Consider the following 22,133-nt stretch of genomic DNA (forward strand, 5'->3'; position numbering starts at 1 on the left):
CACCCAACAGGAAAAGTAGTCCCAAACAGAAGAGGATCAGGGGTTCAACTGGCAGGTAAGTAAGCAGCATGGTCTGCTGCAGGTAAATCCACCCAAGCATTATGAGCCCGGCGCTTCCAACGCTGGGAATGGGCATCTTTATGAGCCTGGTGCCACTGGCGCCAGGACAGGGTCCAAAAGGTCCCAATTGGGACTGGCTGGCACTCGGAACCGGGGTTATGGGTCTGCTTCCAAGGGAGTCGGGCAAGTCCTGATCTTTTGGAAGCAGAGATCATGACAGGTCTTTGAGAAGGTGGCAGATGTCAGATGAGTGTTTGACAGCAGAGCGAGAGTTTAGAGTAGCGACGTGGAGCAGATTCCCACATTTGAAAGACTTCCGGGTTGGGGTACAGGAGTGAGTTACACCCAGCGGAGGTGGTAGAAGGGCCCGAGAGTAGGCAGAGGCAGTAGACAAGCAGCAGAGTGGCCAGAGAGGTGTTAGAAGTAGTGGCAGTATAGGGAAGGAAATTGATTAGATGCGGGAGATGCACATCAAGGAGGAGGAGATTGGGCTGGGAGCCCTGGACCATGACGGTACCGTTTAGATGGGCATTGATGATGGTCTTGGAGGAATGGAAGGGGGCCACAAGAACCTCCCACTGGGTGCCACCATTAATGGGAGAGGAGGAGAAAGAAGAGAGAACTGAGACCGTATGAGGGGTCCATATGTCTGGAGAGGGAACGACAGAGAGGATGTCGGTGAGTCTGTCTGGAGGAGGCCCTGACGTAGGTATAGGTGACAGGAAGTCTGGGTTGGAGACCAGGATATCCCTCTTTAACTTTTTCCTTCTAGACTTAGTGAGAGAGATAGGATAGGATAGGAGATTGAGTAGCAGTTAGAGAAGATGGGGGAAATGGAGAGCACCATAGAGGGTGCGAGGAAAAAGTTGACGGAAATGAGGTAGAGAGAGAGGGAGAGGAGCACAGTGCAGCGCAATGCAAGATGCTCAGAAAAAGGATGGGGATGGGTGGGGATCACACAGTAGGCAACACAACAAGAAGAATCGAGGCAGGTGAACAACATAATACCATGACCTCGGGACCTGGCCTAGCAGTTCCAGCTGGGCTGCTACCATTGGTGGCAGTACCTGACTGATTTGCATATGGCTGGACCCCTTTTGCAATGGCGCAGATGGGCTAAAAAACAGTGGTGTGGAAGGGTGCCCAGAGCATTGCCAGTGGTAGAGATTCGTTCAAAACCTTCCACCCATCACTTTTGTGGTCACAGTTTGGCTCACTATGTGAGGGAGGGTATGCCAAGACGTGGGTCCCTTGCTCGCTGCGCCATAGGGAACCAAGTTGCATCTCACTGAGGAGGCCCAAAAAGGCCGAAACATGTCTGCGGTTGCTTGTGTTTCCGTGCAGAGGGGACCTGGCCTAGCAGTTCAGGCTGGGCTGGTACTGTAACGCTCACCTGATTCCCGTAGAGGCGCCGGTCTTGACTGGGCGTATACCGTATCTTCAAAGGTGATGTGTAACACACGGCTGGCTCTTTGGGCTGGACCTCTGTGCACTGTATGTCTGGCTCGAAGGGTAAGATGTCTGCAGATAGAAAATGTGGGATTAATGAACTGGGTTATTGAATGTCTCTCTTCTTCCCTTTCTCTTCTCCTGTAGAACCCCAAAGGTTAACGCTCTCACCTTAGGTAAGTGAACGCCGTGCTCTCCATCTGCCTCGAGGCAGGGTGCTGTAACCAGTTTCTTCACTGGATAAGGGGAGCAGGCCTCTTGACTTCAGAGGACTGCTGTCCGTCGTTTACTGCACGAACGGTAAGTTTCGAGTAATTCTAATGTCTTTAAAGTCTTTAGTAATGATGTCTCTTGTTTTGCAGGGTTCCGGCGATGGCGGATGGCGGGCTGAAGTGAGTTGAAGATGGAGCCCGTGTGTTGAATAGAAGCGCCTGGAAGCACGTAAGTAAGCGGTTGTTGCCTGCTTCACGATGCGCTCTAACTGTCTTTTTATTTTGCAGGTACAAGTTCGGGGCGGCTGCAGGGTGCCGGAATACCCACTGGGTTAGATGTGGAAAGGAGTAATGGCACGTGAGTATTAAAGTTCCCCAATGTCTTTAAACGCACCTTGTTTTGTCTTTCAGATGCGGGATGCAGCGCCGAAGGCCTCCGGAGCGTGCAAAGAGTTGGTAAGCTTTTGTCTATCAGATGCCGGAATGCAGTGTGAAGACTTCCGGAGCGCACGAAGAGTAGGTAAGCCTTTGTCTTTCAGATGCCGGAATGCAGCGCGAGGCGTTGGTGACAGCCGATGGACCAGGTAAGTGAAGAGCTGTCACTGAAGACTGTAATGCTAACCTGTTCTTTCTTGTCTTTATAGGTGTTGCTGAAGACTGGATTCAGAATGGTAAGCCTTTTTCCTTAGGCCCAGGATCAGATGCAGAAGACACGATGAGCGTTCTGCTGCTGAGGATGCAGAATAACGCAAAGCAAGATTCATCCATCGGGTGTGGTTTAAATAGCCTCCTGTAGTGCTTAGGTGGCTCCTTCCACAGCCACGCCTAGGTAAGAAAAGAGTTCCTGCTTTCCAGAAGAGTTCCAGTGTTCTGAATCTAGGGAGTGGCTCCTGCCCCACCCAACAGGAAAAGTAGTTCCAAACAGAAGAGGATCAGAGACTCAACTGGCAGGCAAGTAAGCAGCATGGTCTGCTGCAGGTAAGTCCACCCAAGCATTATGAGCCCGGCGCTTCCAGCGCTGGGACTGGGCATATTTATGAGCCTGGTGCCACTGGCGCCAGGACTGGGTCCAAAAGGCCCAATTGGGACTGGTTGGCACTCGGAACCTGGGTTATGGATCTGCTTCCAAGGGAGTTGGGAAAACCCTGACCTTTTGGAAGCAGAGATCATGACAGGTACCACTGGTGCCAGTACCTGACTGATTTGCATATGGCTGGACCCCTTTTGCAATGGCGCAGACGGGCTAAAAAAGAGTGGTGTGGAAGGTTGCCCAGAGCATTGCAAGTGGTACAGATTTGTTCAAAACCTTCCACCCATCACTTTTGTGGGAACAACATAGTGCCACCTGAAACCGCAGTGGAATGGGAACGTAAAGAGTGGGAGAGAGCCTAGTGGACACAGCAAACACACTTACCAACAGATACCAACAGTGGAATCGGAACCTAGAAGAGGATTAACAGACCTGGAGAGCACAACAGTTAACCAACAGTGACCAGTGGGGTGGTACCCTAGAGGGAGGAGAACAGACCTACAACACATCAGTTGCCGAGAGGAGGCACAGCAGCCTCAGGCCACAGCAGGGACTCACAAAACAGTGTGGCTAACCGCAATAGGGGAAAGCCTAAGGTTGCGCAGAGACAGTGCACGTTAAGCCAGGCAATTAATGGAAGTACGCGCAGGTGAAAGAAGTCACCATTCCCTATTTCCCAGGAACTAACCAACGATGGGAGAGGGAAAGTTAGAAGTTCCCTAGGAAGTCATATAACCCACGACGTAGGAAGAACACCCATAGTTGCAGTGAGAAGAGAAACAGATAGGGGTTACTGATTGGTAGATGACTAACAGCCCGGTAAGGACGTCTGGGGTTGGAAGGTGAATTCCAGTCCCGGATTAGTCGAGAGAGGAAAGGGACAGCCCAAGCGCCAATATTCTCAGTCCCTTAAAACACCCTAGAAATGGAAGAGAAGAATTAGCCATTCTGACGATCTAGAACACCCTTGAACTTTTATTCAAGTTATTTGTGGCGGGCTACCCTGTCACAGTGAGTACCTCATTAAATGGTTTAGCTTCGTTTTTAAAATGTTCAAAGGCTTTATACTGGTTGCATTCCTCCCACGTGGTTATCCAATCGTGTCTCCAAATTTTTTTTGGTGGGTTCACAAGTATACCTTCCACTTCACTCAGTGTTTGTTAAGACTCCTTTTTCCAATTTAACAATATTTCATCTTTACACACCTTAAATGCCCTCCATATAATCAGTAGAAGGGAAGAGTCATCAGGCAACCAGTATTTTCGAAAAAAAAGCCAGCCTTTTCAAAGCCAACATGGCCTTCAAGGATAACAGTCCTATTTTGTATCGAATCAGAGTTATAGAAGTACTTTTTTCAGGAGGCCACAATACCCATTTCCACAAAAAAGCCTTCTAGCAGGTTCCAGTTCATGAATGAGCTGGACATATACGTTTCAGCCCCATATACTATGGTGGGAACTACCTTCCGTTTATAAACTGTGTATACCGCTAGTAGGGTGAATTTACCACATTTAAAAAAAATCAATATACCATGGGTGGCTATCTACTCAACCGCGGCCTCCTTATATGCTACACCATTGTCTTTGTCGTCTTCCTCGACTGGAGCCACCTCCAGTTGCCTCTCCAAGGAGGACAAAGTTCTCGATTCCTTCATAAAGCGATGTTACTCCTTCTCAGGATTGCATCTGCGGCAGGTCAACGCGGATGCCCTCTTGGCCATGGCTAACCAGAAGCTGTGGCGGGAGCTCGGGAATTTCTGCCTGACCTCTCTTTGGACAAACAAGCCTCCTTCGAGGCCAGTCTTGCCCGGGTCATTGAGCAGGACATCATGGAGTATTTGGTCTCACGCATTGACACACCCAGCATAGGGCTGTGTCTTGGGGTCGAGATGAGGAGGACAGCCTGGATGCACACCACCAGGTTTTCATCTGACGTGCAGGAGCGGATCCTATATTTGCCCTTCAAGGGTGTGGACCTTTTTCATTCATCAACTGATGACGAGTTGACGAAGAAGAAAACCTCCACTCAAACCGCCATGTCCTTGGCCATCCCGAAAAAAGCTGGGTCACAAATCCTTGCCTTAATCCCTGGGTATGACTGAGTTCAAACCCCAGACCTTCCACGGCTTTAAGGGTTTGAGAGACCGTGTTACGCGGATGCCCGACAAGTCACCCAGCGACAACAGAAGGAAGCAGCGGAGGACGTTGCAATGGTCTTTCTGCTCCACCTCCTCTGCCCCCGCCTCTGAGGCCACGATGCAGTGATGTCAGGGAACACAGCTCGCCTGTGGGTGGGGGGGGCATTTGACTCTGTTCCAGGACACCAGGACACTGGAAGCATCTTTTCAGCAACCAGTGGATCCTATCCATATTCTTCACGGGCTTCAGCCTTCCTTTGCCGCTACCTCTGCCATCCTCTCCTCCTCTTCATCAGATCGGGTCCCCAGCTCTTTTACAGGAGGTCAGTTCAGTCTTGGAGATGCAGGCAATAGAACCGGTTCCTCTTGTAGACTGGAGCTTCGGTTACTATTCCTGGATTTTTGCGGTAGCCTAGAACAACCAGGCTGGCCCGAGGGTAGTCCTGGGCCCGTCCTTGCTAAATCTGTCTTTACTGCTGGAACGCTTCAAGATGATTACTCGCGCGTATAGCAGAGTCTTTGTGTGCAGGGGACTGGCTGTGTTCCCTGGACCTCAAGGACCCATATATCCACAGACATCAGAGCAGAAAACTCTCTCCTTGCATTCCGAAGAAAATTCAAAGCCTCACTTTCTGTTCTGTAAATTTCAACTGTTTTTATGCCAACTCTCAATTGTTTTTTATGCTAACTGTCACCTTAATCTGTCTGTAACAATAGGAACCATACTGTAAATTGCAAATGTCCATGTACCTGTAACTAAGATATGTCTGTAACAAGCGCCACGATACCCCTGGGCTGTTGCGCGCTCTACAAATCCAAATAAATATCGACCGCATCGTAAGAACTTGGCCCCTTGTGTCTTCACAAATTTGATGAATGTAGTGGCGGGCCTTTTTAGCTTGGAGGGCCATCATCTGGACGACTGGTTGTTGAGGGCGGGGTCACCCGAAGGAGTGGTGCGCTCCTGCCAGAACTTGGTGGATACCCTTCATCAGCTGGGGTTTTCCCTCAACCAGAGGAGGTCCCAGTTATGCCCGTCTCAGGAACTGGTCTTGCTAGGGGTGCATTGGAACACTACCGTTCAGCGGGTGTTCCCCACGCCCAAGAGGCTTAAGTCCCTCTGCAAGGCAGAGGGGCACTTTCTGGCCAACTCGACCACCTCAGCATGGTGGTTCCAGCACATTCTGGGCCTGATGGCCTCCTGCCTGCTGACTGTGCAGCACACCCGTCTCAAGATGAGGTGCCTACAGCTTCACCTGGCGCCAACTGGGTTCAGGAGACAGGGTCTCAGTCGGACAGGATCCCAATACCACTACCCCTGTTGCCCGACCATCGCTGGTGGCTGATGGACAGCAATGTTTTAGTGGGACCCCCCTTTGCCTGACCGTAGCCTAACCTGGTGGTATGACAGACTCCTCTCTTTCGGGCTGGGGGGCTACTCTTGAGGGCTTTACGATTCATGGAGCATGGCCCAGGACAGATGCCTTCCTTCAATCTGCTTGAACTTAGGGGAGTTGGCCTGGCCCTCAAGGCATTTTTAATCGGGGACAAGTTGGTTTTGGTCCGGACAGACAGTTCTACTACAACTTTTACCTGAACAAGCAGAGTGGCACCCGTTATCCACCCTCTCTGCATGGAGGCGGTTTGAATCTGGGAATGGACCCTTACAGAGAGGATTTGGATTTCTGCCGTCCACCTGGTGGGGGACAGCAATGCAGAGGCAGATCAGCTAAGTCCCTTGCGGTTCAACACCTACAAGTGGGAGTTGCACAACAACACCTTGTTGGCCCTATTCCAGCATTGGGGGGTACGCATTCCTGCACTTGTTTGCCTCTCTTGTGAATGCCTGTCACGGCCGCAGGGGTTGTGTGTTCCCGGCCAACCCTCTGCTCGAGCGAACCCTCCACAAGTTCCGGGCATCCATGGGCTGTAGCCTCATCTTGGTCCCGCACCCATTGGCCTTCGAGATCCTGGTTTTTGGATCTGCTGCAGTTGTGCTCCCATGGTCCCGTCCATCTTCCGATCCCCAGCAAGGGGCTTCCTGACACAGCAGAGTGGAGCATCCGGACCCAGCCAAACTGGCCCTGGCGGTATGGCGTCTGATCAGCTGAGGCTTCAGCATGCTCAATTTTCAGATAACAACTGTGACATCCATCATTCAGCATTCCAGGAGGCCCTCGACTTGGTGCCAGTATAAAAACAAATGGACTAGGTTCTGCTATTGGGCTTGCAAGAAGGGTCTGGCCCTGTCACCTGTCCTCTGGGTGAGATTCTGGCTTTTTTTCGGCGCACCTGGCCCGTTCTGATGTTTAGGTGGATACTTGCTGCACGTATTTGGTGGCCATCGGGACATACAAGAATTCCACATAGCATGTTTTTTTCGGCAGCCAACCAAGTGGTTAAGGCACACCTTAAGGGGTTGTCTAGGCTTTTTCCTCTGGTGCATAGGCACCACCCTGTCTGCAACACAAGCCTTTTGAGCGGATGGCCTCTGTGGACATCCGCTTGATGACACTGAAGACGGTTTTACTGGTGACTCTCACTTCTGCACGTAGGATTAGTGAGCTGCAGGCGTTGTCTTTGTGTGAGCCCTTCACATTTCAAGACGACAAGATCATCTTGCACACTCACCCTAACTTCATGCCCCAGGTGGTCTCTTTGTGCCATCTGAATCAAGAGGTCTGCCTGCCGGTGTTCTTCACGAACCCACCATCAGAGGCAGAGAGGGCCCTACATTCCTTGGACCTCAAGATGCTTCTCAAGTTTTATCTCTCTCGGATGAAATCCTTCAGGTGGTCTGAGGCACTGTTTGGGACTTTTGGGGGCTCCTTCCTCGGCTCGCAGGCGTCCAAGGCTTCATCACCCATTGGATGGTCCAGGCCATTTCAGAGGCCTACACGGCCATGGTCAAACCTTTTCCTGAGGGGATTCATGCACATGCGGTTAGAGCTAAGGCCATGAATGACGCGTTTCAGAGACAGGCTTCTTGAGATGTCATCAGCAAGGCAACACTATTCACTGGACACCAACTCCAGGCGCGATGCAGAGTTTCTCAGGTCGTTCTGAATAACCTTTTTGATTCATCCTAGATATGAGGCAGATTGTCACAGCTCCACCCTATATTCTTGTTTGTTGGAAACACCCACAAGGATGAATGAAAGGGAACGGGACGTATGAGTAATTAAAGTTATTCACTGTAGTGACTAGAGTACTCATAGTCCCCTTTTCTCCATACGTCCCTCCCACCTTCCCCTGCAAGTATGCCAATAGCTTGTCGGTAATATGACTAGCCAGGTATCTAAGCATTTGATGTTTTCAAAGGGGGCTGAGGTGAGGTGCCGGAGGGTGGGACCTCGGTGGGGCATTCTAACACCCGAGGCTGCACCCACTCACGCTATACTAAATTTAAAGGGGAAACTCATTTTTTTTGGCTTCCAAAGGTTACGGTACCGTCTCCATGTTGGGGATGCCCACAAGCACGGAGGAAAGGGGACTATGAGTGCTCTTGTCACTACAGTGAGTAACTTTAATTTCGAAGGGATTGTGTCCTCCGACGTATTTCTCATCTTTGATATAATCCATTCCAGCTTGCTGGACTCGGAAATATTTTCCAGTAGAGGGCGCTGCGCGTCGACGTCCCTCGAGTTGGTGTCCCTCGACAGCCTCTGTATCGGTGCCGACGTCATCATGAGTACAAATAGACTCGCGCAGCGTCTGTTGCTCAGTTCAGTTTTTTCCGCGCATCGTGAGCCTCGGTTCAATTATTCATAAAAATCTTATTATTCTTCGACAACCTAAATTTATAACGATGGCATCTTCATCCGAACCATCGACTCCACGGTCCGGTTTTAAAAAATGTCGACTGTGGAAAGAAAATGTCTTTAACGGACCCTCACAGGATCTGTTTGTGGTGCCTGGGATCGGAACATCACTGTTCGGAGTGTGAGGACTGTATGTCCATGACGGCGAAAGCCTTGAAGGAGTGTAAGGGGAAGTTAGAAAGAGGTAAGGCTTTTAAAACTTCTACCCCTTCAAACGTTTCTTCGGCTGAGTCGAGGCATTTGTCTCCTCGTCGTCAAAAGAAACATTCCCGATCGAGATCTCGAAGCAGTTCCCATCATTCTTCGAGATCGAGACATTCTAAGAAGAGGCACCGTAGATCTCCCTCTTCTTCTTCCTCTAGTTACCCGGAAAGGGTCACCTTCCCCAGAAAACACAGCTCTCCGGCTCAGTGGGAGGAATTCCATAAAAAAAATGCTTAGCATTTTCAAGAAAGCGGCCTCAACCCCCCCCTCGGAGACTTCTAAAGGTGATACCCTGGGTGAAAGATCCGAAAAATCAAAACACAGCGAGTCGTTGAACCCGGCGAATAAAAATACTTGAGAGCTCCATGAACCCTCGAGTAAAGGCAATAAGATTGCATCATCGACGCCATCGTCGAAGATTCCTTCGACGCATAAATCTGCCTCATCGACGCGTCTTCGACTCCGATGAAGGATAAGTCCAGAACTGCCACTACGTCACAGGCACCAGAGGTGTCGAAAGCCCCGACCATGAAGTCGTAAGTGCCATCGACAATCTCGATGACGCTCAGTAGGATTCCGATCCTCTTGAGTTCGAGGCCTTTTCCGACGTTTTCAACACCTTTTACAGGATTGTCAAAGCCTACAACATCCACGTCGACAACCACAACGTTTTCTCAGGCAGTAACAACAAATTTGCTCCTTCTTCTCTAGAAATGGGTTTTACTCCATATCCTAGGTCTGATTACTTTAGAGCCTTGTCCTCCATATATGAAGAAGGGGAGAACTCTGACAATGAGAGACCTTTTCGTCTACAAAGGACTACAGTACCAATTCCCTACACATTCCAGAGGAATTAATCTCTGAAGAACATAGGTTAAAAGACCTACAGTAGTCTCTACATGAGGCAAGTGGTATAGATACATCTCCAGAAGTAGTTTGCTAGACTATAACCTGGAGAACATGCTGAGATACCTTATAGAGCTCTTATGGCTAGAAGAATTGAATTTATGGGGTGGTCTACACCTGCACCTTCTTTTCAGCAAGATGACCTTACTGATATATTAGATAAAGGACTCCAAGAGGATCCTGTTGTCCCTTTTCATGCTGCTCTGCAAAGGAAAATATCTGCAAATTGGGAGACTCCTGAAGATATCCCTGCAGTAAATAAAACACTCTGTGCTAAATACAGAGTATCAGCTTCAGAGCCTGAATATCTAAGCAAACATCCAACTCCAGAGAGTTTAGTTGTGTGGGCAGCGACTTCATCAAACAGTAAGTCGGCATACCCCACTATTCCACAAGACAGACATGATAAAAGATTTGACGCCATTTAAAAAAAAAGTCTTTGCGGCATGTAGTATGGCGCTTAAATCTATCAACGCCACTTGCACGCTAGCAAGATTCAGACACACACTTTGGGAGTGTGCTTCATCTGCGGCTGACTGTCTCCCTGAAGGGGAAGAACGGGACGCATTCTTAAACATCAGGGTTGGAAAGGATGCAACGTGTGAGTCCCTTTAAACAGGCATTGACTCTGCTGACAGCATCAGCAGGGCCATGGCGGCGAGTACCACAATTCGCAGACTTGCGTGGTTGCGGAAGTCTGGGTTTGCTCCAGATGTGCAAGCCAGACTTCTGAATATGCCCTTTGACGGCACTTCTCTATTTGGAAAGAAGGCTGATGACAGCCTGGAGAAATTGCAAACATCCAAAGCAGCAGCGAAATCCCTTGGGTCTGCAATCCGGCAAACTCCAAATCGCCCCACAGGTACATCCTGGAGGGGTAAGTCCTTTCGCTTTTACTCCGCATTGGGAAAAGGCAGAGGACAGCCAGCACAAAGGGGCCAGAGATGATTCACTCGTGGTGGACGGGTCAAAGGTACAAAATCCACACCAGCAGGTGCTACTTTACCCTCAGCATCTGCGTCAGCCGCTTGTAACCTCTGCGGTCTCCCCTAACAAGACACCAGTAGGGGGAAGATTAACTCAACATCTGGCAGAATATTACGTCAGATGCTTGGGCATTGGAGACAGTTGCCCAAGGTTACTGCCTGCCTTTCCTACAAGCTCCTCAGAGTCATCCACCAGGGAACAACTCTTTGAAGTTTCCAGACCCGCTCCTTATGGCGGAGATTTCAGACCTGCTAGAGAAAGGTGCCATAGAACCGGTACCTGCAGCGGAGAGGAACAAGGGTTGGTATTCCCCTTACTTTCTAGTACCAAAGATGGACGGAGGATTGAGACCCATCTTGGACTTGCGAGAATTGAACAAATTCCTCAGGAAAGACAAGTTCAAGATGCTAACCCTCTCTCAGATCCTTCAGGCCCTCCAGCTTCAGGATGCTTATTTCCATGTGCCAATCCATCTCAAACACAGGAAATACCTGAGGTTCACAATTGGCAACTCTCATTATTAATTTCGAGTTCTGCCATTTGGGCTGACCTCCGCCCCAAGGGTCTTTACCAAGCTAATGGCGGTTGTGGCTGCAAGTCTAAGGAGTGAAGGGATTCATGTCTACCTCTACCTGGACGACTGGTTGATCAGAGCAGTATCCCCAGAACAAGCTCAGATCCATCTAGATTATGTTGCCACTTCCTTCACAAGCTGGGCTTCTCCCTCAACTTAAAGAAGTCACAGATGAAACCATCACAGAGACTCCAGTTCATTGGAGCAGTCCTGGACAAAACCCTGGGAAAAGCCTCGCCACCATAGGTGAGGGCTCAAGATATTCTACATATGGCCACCAGCTTTAAAAATGCCAAACGTCTACCATCCTTCGACTTTTTGAGGTTGCTTGGCCTCATGGCATCCTGCATCTTCCTAGTGCCAGAGGCTCGCCTGAGAATTAGATCCCGCCAGTGGGCACTAAGGACCCAGTGATCACAATTCTCAGGGAGAATGTCAGATCTCCTACTAATTCCGGACAGAGTAGCTGGAGACCTTCATTGGTGGGCCTGTCGGGAGAAAATTTTTAAAGGAGAACAGTTTTGGCAACCATGGCCGGAGATAACAGTAGTCACGGATGCCTTACTCACAGGGTGGGGATCCCATTGCAACGACTTGACCATTAGCGGTCGTTGGTCTCCATCGGAGTTCAGACTACACATCAACCTATTGGAGCTGAGAGCGATCATACTAGCGCTGAAAGCTTTCCTGCCATCAGTACAGGGAAAACATTTCCTGATAATGACAGACAACACAGTGGCCATGCACTACCTCACCAAAAGAGGAAGCGTATGGTCACTGCCACTGTGCAGAGAGGCAATGCAGCTCTGGTTGTGGGCAATTCAAGAAGGAACATCTGAAGGAATCTCTCTATCGGCAGTTCACCTAGCCAAAGAGAAGAACTTGATGGCGGACGCTCTGAACAGGCAGAACACAGTCTCCCACGAGTGGGAACTAGCTCAGGAAGTCCTTCAAGAGATCTTCGCCCTTTGGGGAACCCCTCAAGTGGATCTGTTTGCGACCAGTATCAACAGGAAGTGCGATCAGTATTGCTCAAGGGAATTTCCCCCGAGAGGAGCTCCAGTGGACGCGTTCGTAGTGGACTGGGAGTATCCACTTCTGTACGCATTTCCTCCAGTCCCCGTCATTCCTCAAATGATCAGGAGGTTGAGAAGATTCCGCAAATCCAAGATCCTAATTGCCCCAGATTGGGCCAGGAGAATGTGGTACCCGGATCTTCTAGACATGTCCATCTGTCCTCCGATTTTTCTTCCGCAAAGAGAGGATCTTCTCTCGCAGAAGGGAGGTCAGTTTCTCCATCCGGATATCAGAACCCTCAACCTTGACACCTGGTTTCTGAAAGGTTGAGATACAAGGATTGGGATCTCCCGGATGACGTCATGGAGGTGTTACTTTCAGCCAGAAGGCCAGCAACAAAGACTTTATACTGCTGCCGTTGGAACAAATTTTGCAGCTGGTGTAGAGAAAAGAATATTGAACCCTTTTCATGTAATACACCAATGGTGTTATCTTTCTAGCTTTACTTAGCAAATTCAGGTCTTCAAGTTGGTACGATCAAAGGCTACCTCGCAGCGCTGTCAATCTTTAAGCGTACTTCTGAGGAGCCTTCAAATATCAAATTACCTTTTAATAATTCAATTTCTGAAAGGATTAACTAATGTTTATCCCCCCAACACCTTTTCAAGTTCCATTGTGGAAACTAAACCTAGTCTTGAAATTTCTAATGGGTACTCCATTCAAACCCCTTCATTCCTGTTCATTAAGGTTTCTCACTCTTAAAACAGTTTTTCTAGTGGCTTTAACTACTGCCAGAAGAGTGAGCGAATTAAAAGCTTTATCTTGCAAACCTCCTCATACAATCATACAAGCTTTCATAAAGATAAGGTTGTTTTACAAGTGAAGCCCAATTTTCTCCCAAAGGTGGTCTCAGAATTCCACATTACTCAGAAAATAACTTTACCCTCGTTCTATCCTCCTCCCCTTCCAGGGAAAGAGGAAGAGAGATTACACATGCTGGATCCAAGGCGTGCCTTAAGCTTTTACATTAGCAGACTTGCAAGAATCAGACAAGCAGACCAATTCTTTGTGGGATATGCAGAGCACAAATTAGGTTTGCCAATAAACATTTCAGGTGGATTATTTTACCTATTATAGAATGCTATAAATTGGCAGGAAAAGAGCCCCTTCAGCATCTTAGGGCCCATTCAACCAGGGGTATCGCAGCCTCTTCAGCTCTCCAAAGATGAGTTCCAATTAAGGATATATGTGCGGCTGCCACATGGTCGTCCGCACACACTTTTACCAAATTTTACAGTCTTGATTCCTCCTCTAGCCAGGAAACAACATTTGGAAAAGCTGGGTTGCATTCTGTACATCTTTAAAGGGAAACATTTCATTTTACTCCTGCTTCCTCTATATACTACTGCTATGGGAGTCTATCAAAGATAAGGAATACGTCGGATTACACAATCCCTTTGAAGAACAAGTTACTTACCAAACTGGTAACGTTCTTTCGATGGGATGTTCCTCTGAGGTATTCCTTATCTTTGATATAATCTGTTTCCTATTAGCATGATATGACACTAATTAGGTTTGATTTCTTTAGGTGCCCGCTGAATTGGCAAAAGTTGCAACTGTTTCTTATGCCCCAAATTCCTCTGTGCAAGTGTAAAGTGCTAATGAATTGGGTTACGGAATGTGAATGTCTATTAATGAAACTAGAGATGTCTAATGGACTAAACGCTAACCCCTTCCTAGGCGGAATGGAAGCTTTTTGAACTTGATTGGTTGGAAAATTGTTCTTGTGTCATCGGGTGGCTGATCATTTTATTTTTGATAATAAAGGTTTTAATATGTTTCTGGTGTATCTTTTTAAACATCCTTCTTGTTTTTTTAATCTTACTTTTTAGGATTAAGATTTAACTTGTTTCTAACAAAAGATGTTGTTGGGCCAGGTGTGTGGTTACCAGGTCTGAGAGACGTTTTAGATATTGTATTGTCAGTATCGAAAGCCTAAAACAGTTAATAATTGACTGTATCACTCTTGCACCACTAAGACACTATCTGTTTTCTAAACATGTTACATATGAAATTAATGGTTACTTAGATTATTTAGTAACTGTATTTTAAATTCAAACAAATTGGCACTTTGTATTGCAACTTTGAATTTTTTAAAACATATTGTATGATTTGACGTTATATTTTATGTCTAATGTGTAAAAAGCTTAAGTTGAGCCATATTGCACATAAAACATAAAGAATATAGAAGTAATTGGATGGTCCCTTCATCCACTATTAAGGGCCATTTCTCTTTTCCAATTGTCTCCTCTAAATTATCGGTCAAGGACAAGGGTTTAAAGATGTTAGTGAAAACGATGACCAAGGTTTCTGCTGCTATAGTGTTCCTTTGCCAGGCTAGCCACAGAGTATCACAGGATTTAAATAATTTCCAGAGCTCCGCAAATTTCTTGGATACACGAGTTCTCAGCACTGCTTCGGAATCCTGCTGAGTACATGTGATCTATATCCTCTAATCCAATTCCTGAATTTTAAGCCTCAGCTTTTTCCCCTCTGTACTTAGGATCTGAGTGGACCTTTTACCTAGTTTTCGCAAGCCAACTCTCAATTCCCACTTTAAAAAAAAAAAAAATATACAACAGGGTCAAAAACGTGCTTATGTCTATACTATGGTTCCTACAAACAAGTTTAGAATCACTATATATCTATCCTCCCCTCCATTATTTCAAATAGTGATTTTGTTGGTTGATATGCCCTCTTCTGGTTGAATTTATTTGCTAGAGCTTCTGCCCTGTACTGCTCTCCCCCGAAAAGTGCACGAAACAACCATAAATCATCAATGCAATTATGGAGCAAGTACTTTGAACCAAAAAAATAGACAGACACAATAACTCACAACCACACACTCTTAGAAGATAAATCAGCTCTTTACGGCTATTTATTCAAAGCTTACAAGTACATAGAAATAACTCATAAAAATAATATGGACATAGTTCACAGAAGAAATAAAGAAGTCAAAAGGAAATACATCACCGTGAGCGTAATTGAAGTCCTCATCTCGTCCAGAAGCAGCTGGAAGACTCCAGGGACAGCCAGGCCAAGAGTACCACAGCTCACAGGAAGGCCAGATGGAGCGTCCTTCTCTGGCTGAAGTCTCACCTGACTCCCTCTGGGTTTCCGCATATATAGACACTCCACTTAGGGGAGTTAATTCTCGAACCTTCTGGAAATTGCACCTGCACAGTTGAGGAACAGCCGTCGGTTGCCAGCTGGGTCAATCGAGAGCTCCCCCCAAGGAACGCAGGGCCTCCCTGCTCTAAAAACACGCTCCATGGAGAACAGTAGCAAGCCATAACAACATTGGCTTTCCCAGCAGAAATGGCCTTGAATGCATACCAGGTTTGGAACAGCATGTTTGTCTCAGCACTGTGAATCTAACACTTTAGCAAAATGTGTACAGCCTTTCACTGCGGAGTGAAATAAATAACCAACATGGCTCTGAGCGCTCTCAGAATGCATTGCACGCCTGCGCCATTTTGAACCAAGCATAAATCAAGCATAACATGCCCAAACAATTCTATTTCTGCCCCCAATTAATCTCAATGTTCAGGTTGTATATTTTTATAGGACATTCAATACATGGGAAATTCCAAGTTACCTTCAAAATGATATGATCACTAAAGGTGTTATTTGGATGTACTTTCAAATTTGTTGCATATTGCAATATAGAACCAGAAACATTGAGTTAATCTGGACGATTTAGGCCTTGGTGGGATGTTCCCCGCTAATGCACCATTTAGCAAACACAACCCTCTCGAGTCCATTGTCGTTCCATTGACGACCCTGCTTCCATGTAGTGCCCTAGCTTTTTAATTGAGCTAGGTATTGACTCGCCAGTTGTTCACAGTTAATATTCAGATCACTGCAAATTACAATCCCTGTCATGAATGGTTCAGAGAAACTTTCATCAAGCAGCTCTGCTACTCTGTCTAAAATGGCTTCTGCAGCCATTGTAGCCGGTTCCAATACAGATTTAATAATACATATTGGCTTAAACCCGGATATGATCTGGCCTCCCAAGTTATTTTAACTACTTGGGTGAAAGGGTTTGGCGATCTCCATTTTGAAACCGTAAAGCCTTTGCCAGATCTCGAGGCTACTAATAAGCCTGCCATGGGTCTACCTTTTTTTTCTTTTAAAAGCGGAATTTAAAAGTATAGAAAATCCATCCATGGCGGGACATTTCAAGAGCCAGGTTTCTTGAAGAATCATTAGGTCACAGTCAGAAAGAACCTCCAACCCCATCCCAAATAAATGGGAGAAGCCCCTTGTGTTCGAGGAGCCAAGCTGGAATACTTCAGAATCCCTAGAAGTTGCTAGTTAAGTTGTGTTATCTCTTCTAGCAAGTGCGCTGGCTATTCATGATCAATTTTAATCTACATCCCTTGCCAAGGCTAAAGATGTTTCATCTTGTACTTTTTGGCCCATGTAGTTTTTAGCTGTGCAGGTTATTGTCAAAGGTTGAAACACGATGGGGTTAGATGTAATCCCCACAAACTGAGGCTCTTGATTTAGGATCTTTAGATAAGACCTTGTCAACCTCGTATAGGTCAAAACCAATGGGTTATAGTAAAGGAGTGCTCCCCAGAATTATATTCCTAATCATGTTAGAGGCAATAGGCAAAACAACGTTGTCAAGCACTTTATCTGAACAGAATTCCACTTGAGCATTGTCTGTTCAGCCATAGTGCAGAAATAATGTCAAATAGTGCCAATATGTTTGATCAATCATGATAAGATCATTCTTGGACGTTCAAGTATTAAACACTTCTCTTGTTGGTCATAACTTGATTGAAGACCTTATTCAATACGTTTATATAAGATTTTGTTCTCTTTAGATCACTTCACAAGATTTCTTTGCTATCCCAATGTGTAAGAGGGTTGAACCAAGGGTTCTTGTTCCTTTCGCGGTGCTGACATATCAGAAACATTTTCGGATCTTGGTACTTCCCCGTATGTTTGTACCGGGCCTGAAATACTTGAGTCTATATCTGAGACTGACCCGTGTCTTTCTATAAACCTCCGATCTACTGTGTCATCCTACGAATAAGTTGATAAATTGAAGATTTCAGGGTCTACGGAGGCATCGTCACCTGCCATTTGCAGTTCCTTCAGGTCCTGTATCGACATTTCATTGTCTGGATCTTTTTTGACGTGTTCGTTTAGGTCTTACTCCATTTCGTTTAGTTATTTCTCTATATGAGTGCTCAGGAGTGGTGATGGTATGCAAGAACTTCCGTGAACCTTTAAGCGCTTTTTTAAGTGCTTTATTTGGCGCTTTTAAATTTTTCTTTTTTTGCGGGGTGATATGTTTTTCTTTTCTTACGTCTGGGCTTCACTTTTTTCAAGGCTTGGAAGTATCAATTTGTCTTTGTTTTCAACTTCAGTTGGAATTAAAAAAGTAGTTGGCAGACAATTTGTATTAGTGTGTTTCTTCCAAACTAGGGATATAGTATTGTTCTATTTGATCCATCACTGGGTCTTCAAGCACCACCACAACCCGCTCTTCCTGGACCCCTATTTCAGTGTAGCCAGCTTGTAGCTGGGAGGTGATTTTGTTTATCTGTTCAACTTCTATGGCTTCCCAAGCTTCTGAATTTTCTTCAGGAGCTGCTGTGGCCTTAGCTGAAGTCAACGAAGGGATCTGTATATGACCTGGTGGACTTGATTTGGTGGAACATTGGGTGCTGTCACACCTGTAATATAGCCCTCTATATAGATGATTTTACTATTTAGCACTGCTAGCAAGGCAACTTGGTCCTTTATTTTTCCATTTAGAGAACCTATAGTTTAATTAGCGTGGATAGTGCTAACTGAAGAGACAGGGTAACTGTCACTACATCTTCCTAGGGTCGAGGACCCTGACATGCCGGCCTCGAAACGGGTGTAGAATGAGCAGTAGAAGAGTACGAGTTTGACATATCTTCCGTTTCACGGTATAGAATAGGGGAGGCAAAAAGTGATATTGGTTTTTCCTTTACTTTAATCAAAGGCTTTCACTGACTTTGCCGAGTTGATGTTTGCAAACTCCCCCAAATCGCTGGTTATCAATGGATTAGTCTCCGGTAAATCCTCTGTGTTTCATCACGTCTCGACCACCATCGCTCTCATAGCGAGGTCTTAGCAATTGAGTGGCTGAAGCTACTGTGTTTGTTTTCCTCGTATGAGGGCAGGATAGTGGCCATAAGTGTGTTGTCAGAAGGAGGTATATTCTAATCTATATGCTGGGTGTCAGTTATAGTTTTAGTGAAGTGCGCAGGGATTTTGGTAGCCGTGTTTTTGGCTGCTGATCATTTTTCCAAGTGCCTTTCTCCTTGAATATGCATTAGAGAGACCAACAAACCCGCCTTTAGGCTCTGTTGTCCCCTGCTGGTGTGAGGGCGAGTATGTGGGCCATACTAAGCAGAATCATACTTGTAGACGCCAGGGTGGGGGGATGCAGAGAGGCAGAATGACTGCCCGAAGCCTGGTTATCAGTATTCTCTCCGATAGTCAGTTTACTTCTTAACATCAGTGGCATGGTTTAGGACGTAAACGCCTATTTGGCAAAACCATCCAAAATTAAACACACAAAGAGCTATAAGTGTGCAGACCTACTCATACAGTCGTCTCCAGCCACTCCTGCCGCTAACTGCAGTCAACTTCTCCCACTATGCCCCGTGCAGGGTCGGGTTAGTTATAGGTGTCTCCTCACTTGGTAAAACGCTGTGAATGGGCAGTGAAAGCAGACTCCAAAATGCACAAACAGCATTGCCTGCAGTCAACTGCTCCCCCTGATAGCATTAAGTACCATGGATTATTTGAGCCTGTGGTAGCGGTAACACCGCATACGCTGGCAACCCTGTCTGTTTTTTAATTTTTCTGGCAGTTCCGAATGTTGTTTTAACAAATGCGGAAACACAATGCATATGTCTTCTCCTGGCAGGGCATGTAATTTGATGGAATTATGTCTTCCACAATATTTAAAACTGATGTTATTTCTTTCATGCATATATGATGTATATATATCTGTTTCCCAGTGTGAAAGAGGCGCAATGTATCTCCCTCCCTGGCCAAATGACTCCCCCTAGTGACGTCTAATGTAATTAGTATATTTTATATAGTATTCCTCCTTAGTTTTAAGCATGTGGCCCCATCTTTAATTGTGTTTGTTTTGTCCCTGGTCTACGTTCCATTTAAAAAAATATTTTTTTGTCCACCCTCCTAACTGGCTTACCACTTATTCTCATCTTTGTGCTATTGATGAGGCCCTTTTTGGAAGAATGCCTCTGCCATCTGTCAGTATGTTATTGTCAGTCAATTCTGATCGAAAATTGACATCCCTGTTCTTCAAATAAATACAAAAATACACTGCATGCTGTACATGTTTATTTGTCTACTATGCATCCAGTGTTTCTGTATGGCACATCATTTTCTAATGGGCACATTCAAGGATCGTGTTAAGATTGTAACAGTGAAGTATGTAACTCCCTATATTTTAAATTGAGAGTAAAATTACTTTTTTAGAGAGTAAAACTGCAATTCCTAATCCCAATGGGGATATTTTAGAGGCATGTAAAAATATATTTTTCCTTTAAAACTGATATCTTTGGAACTTGTCAGCTGATACCACTGGTGAAGGTCTATATGTGGAACTGTGTGGTTGTAAGTAGGGAGCGGTTTCCTTTGTGTCCATTGTCATTTATAGGAGTAATTGTACTTTTAATTTTTTTTTCGAATATTTGCCCATGTTTTAGAGTAAATTTGGTTGCTTATATGTAATATTAAATAATAACTATTAAAATATCCCCTGATCATGCTTTCTAATCTTATGGTGTGGGACTTGAGGTCAGTGCTTAGCTACCAATGCTAGTCACAGCATGCAAACATGTCCAAATCGAAAATACCCTCCTCGCCCCCATCCACTCCTCTATGTAGGGCTTGGGAGATAAAGGTTTGGAAATGCTCCTGTGTAGTATGGCTGATCTGCCATTAAACATATTGGAATATCTCATGCCGTTGCTTCAAAACTTATATCTATACATATGTAGAATCCTTGGGGATCAAATTCATTCTGAATATTGTGTTATAAGATGCAACATTTTGATTACTTACTTCTAGAATTGTTGTGGGGGCAAGAGCCCCTAAAATCACCTTGGAGAGGGTTGGTATCGGCACTCATTTTCAGGGACTGTTTGCGCCCACCTGTTTCAAAGTTCACAAACTGGCAAAACATCAGAGATTGCAGAACACATTGTAGCAACTCTAAAAGGGGGGGGGTCTTCTGATCTGTTAAAGATTTGATGAACAGTTAAAGGAAACAAAAGTTAGAAGAAGTCAAAAACCATGTCCCATTAATGATTGAAACCATGAATTCCATGCCATTTGTCTTTTCCGACTTAAATGAGAGGGCAAGCTGGCTCCTAACAGTGATGCACATCGCCTGTTTCGTGTAGGGGCTGGTGACCAGCATAACTTAAACTCAATACCAAAAGAGGGAACATTGACTCTTAACAGTACATTCTGTTGTCATGCACCTTTGGCCCAGGGAAGAACACATGTTAAAGCTCTGCATTTTGGGCAGCTACTGGTAGTACTACATTTCTAGAGGTTAGTCTTAATTCGTGGTTGAAGCAGGAGAGAAAATGGATGTTACAGCTTCTTTCACTGACGGATGTTCTGTGCACTCACCCAATATCTTGAGATGTGAAGTTGGCTCTCTTCCCTTAAAAAGACTGACAAAGTAGCCATAGAACCTGTATCATTTTACTAGCTTTATTGCAACATCTTTGTTTTTATTCAACACTATTAACATGTTCTACTACAAAAATAATCTGGGTGGCGTACTTATGCAGTACTTGCTCACTTAACCGCTGATCCGTCAACTTGTACAGCTGCAGATGCCTATATGATATGGTGTCCCTGGGTCGTTTGCACAGCTCCCCTTTCTTTTAATAGATCTAGTTTCTCCATACTTAGTTGGAATGTTCCTATTTCTGCTCTCTTTGGAGAGCGCTGGCAAGGGAGTTCTGGATGTGAAAGTTACAGCAGGTGAAAGGGAATGTGTGGACTCCTTGTCTGGGGTCTCTGTGATGACCTCTATCTAAGAGCAAATAAACATGCTACTGTTAAATCAGTCACCTGCCTACATACTTCATTCAAATGAGTGGCACTCTTTTCCAGTACTTCCTCCCAGAATCTCTGATCCAAAGCTTTTATTCCTCACTCTTTTTACATTGACTTCGGGAGATGTATGGGGGAGAGAAGAAATGATTGTGGATACATTTATTGCATTGAAGCTTGAGACTGAAGGGTAACACAAAGTCCTGCAGGAAAAACTGTAATGAATGCTTGAGTACAGGATTGGCAAGCGTAAGGAGAGATTGAATTAGTGAGGAGTGATAGATAGGACAAAATTGGAAGGAATGAGGAAGAAGCCCCCCTGAGGGTGTGAGTCGAAGGGAAGAAAGAAGAAAGTAAATTAGCTTTACCAGTTTAATTAGATTAGGGGTGACATAGAAAGCAAGCCTTGGAGGGAGGAGTGAAAGGAGGGCACCAAGCCAAGAGCTGAACCTGGAAATGAAATGAGTAAAAAGAGCTTTAAAGTGGACTTGTGAACATTTTAAGTTGAATTTGAATGCATGAGTAGAAAGTATTTAGAGTGGATAATGAAATCTGAGTTCGGGGTAAAGAGAGC

General features: G+C 45.7%; 1 protein-coding gene across 4 annotated transcripts in view; it reads left to right on the forward strand.

Annotated features, from left to right (window-relative positions):
- The window catches only part of INPP5F (inositol polyphosphate-5-phosphatase F), a 2,244,937-nt gene that overhangs the window by 1,723,253 nt on the left and 499,551 nt on the right, over nucleotides 1-22,133 (forward strand). The gene's annotated exons all lie outside the window — the stretch shown is intronic.

This window comes from Ambystoma mexicanum, chromosome 8, assembly GCF_040938575.1.
Source record: "Ambystoma mexicanum isolate Mex_15411 chromosome 8, UKY_AmexF1_1, whole genome shotgun sequence".
Taxonomy (NCBI): domain Eukaryota; kingdom Metazoa; phylum Chordata; class Amphibia; order Caudata; family Ambystomatidae; genus Ambystoma; species Ambystoma mexicanum.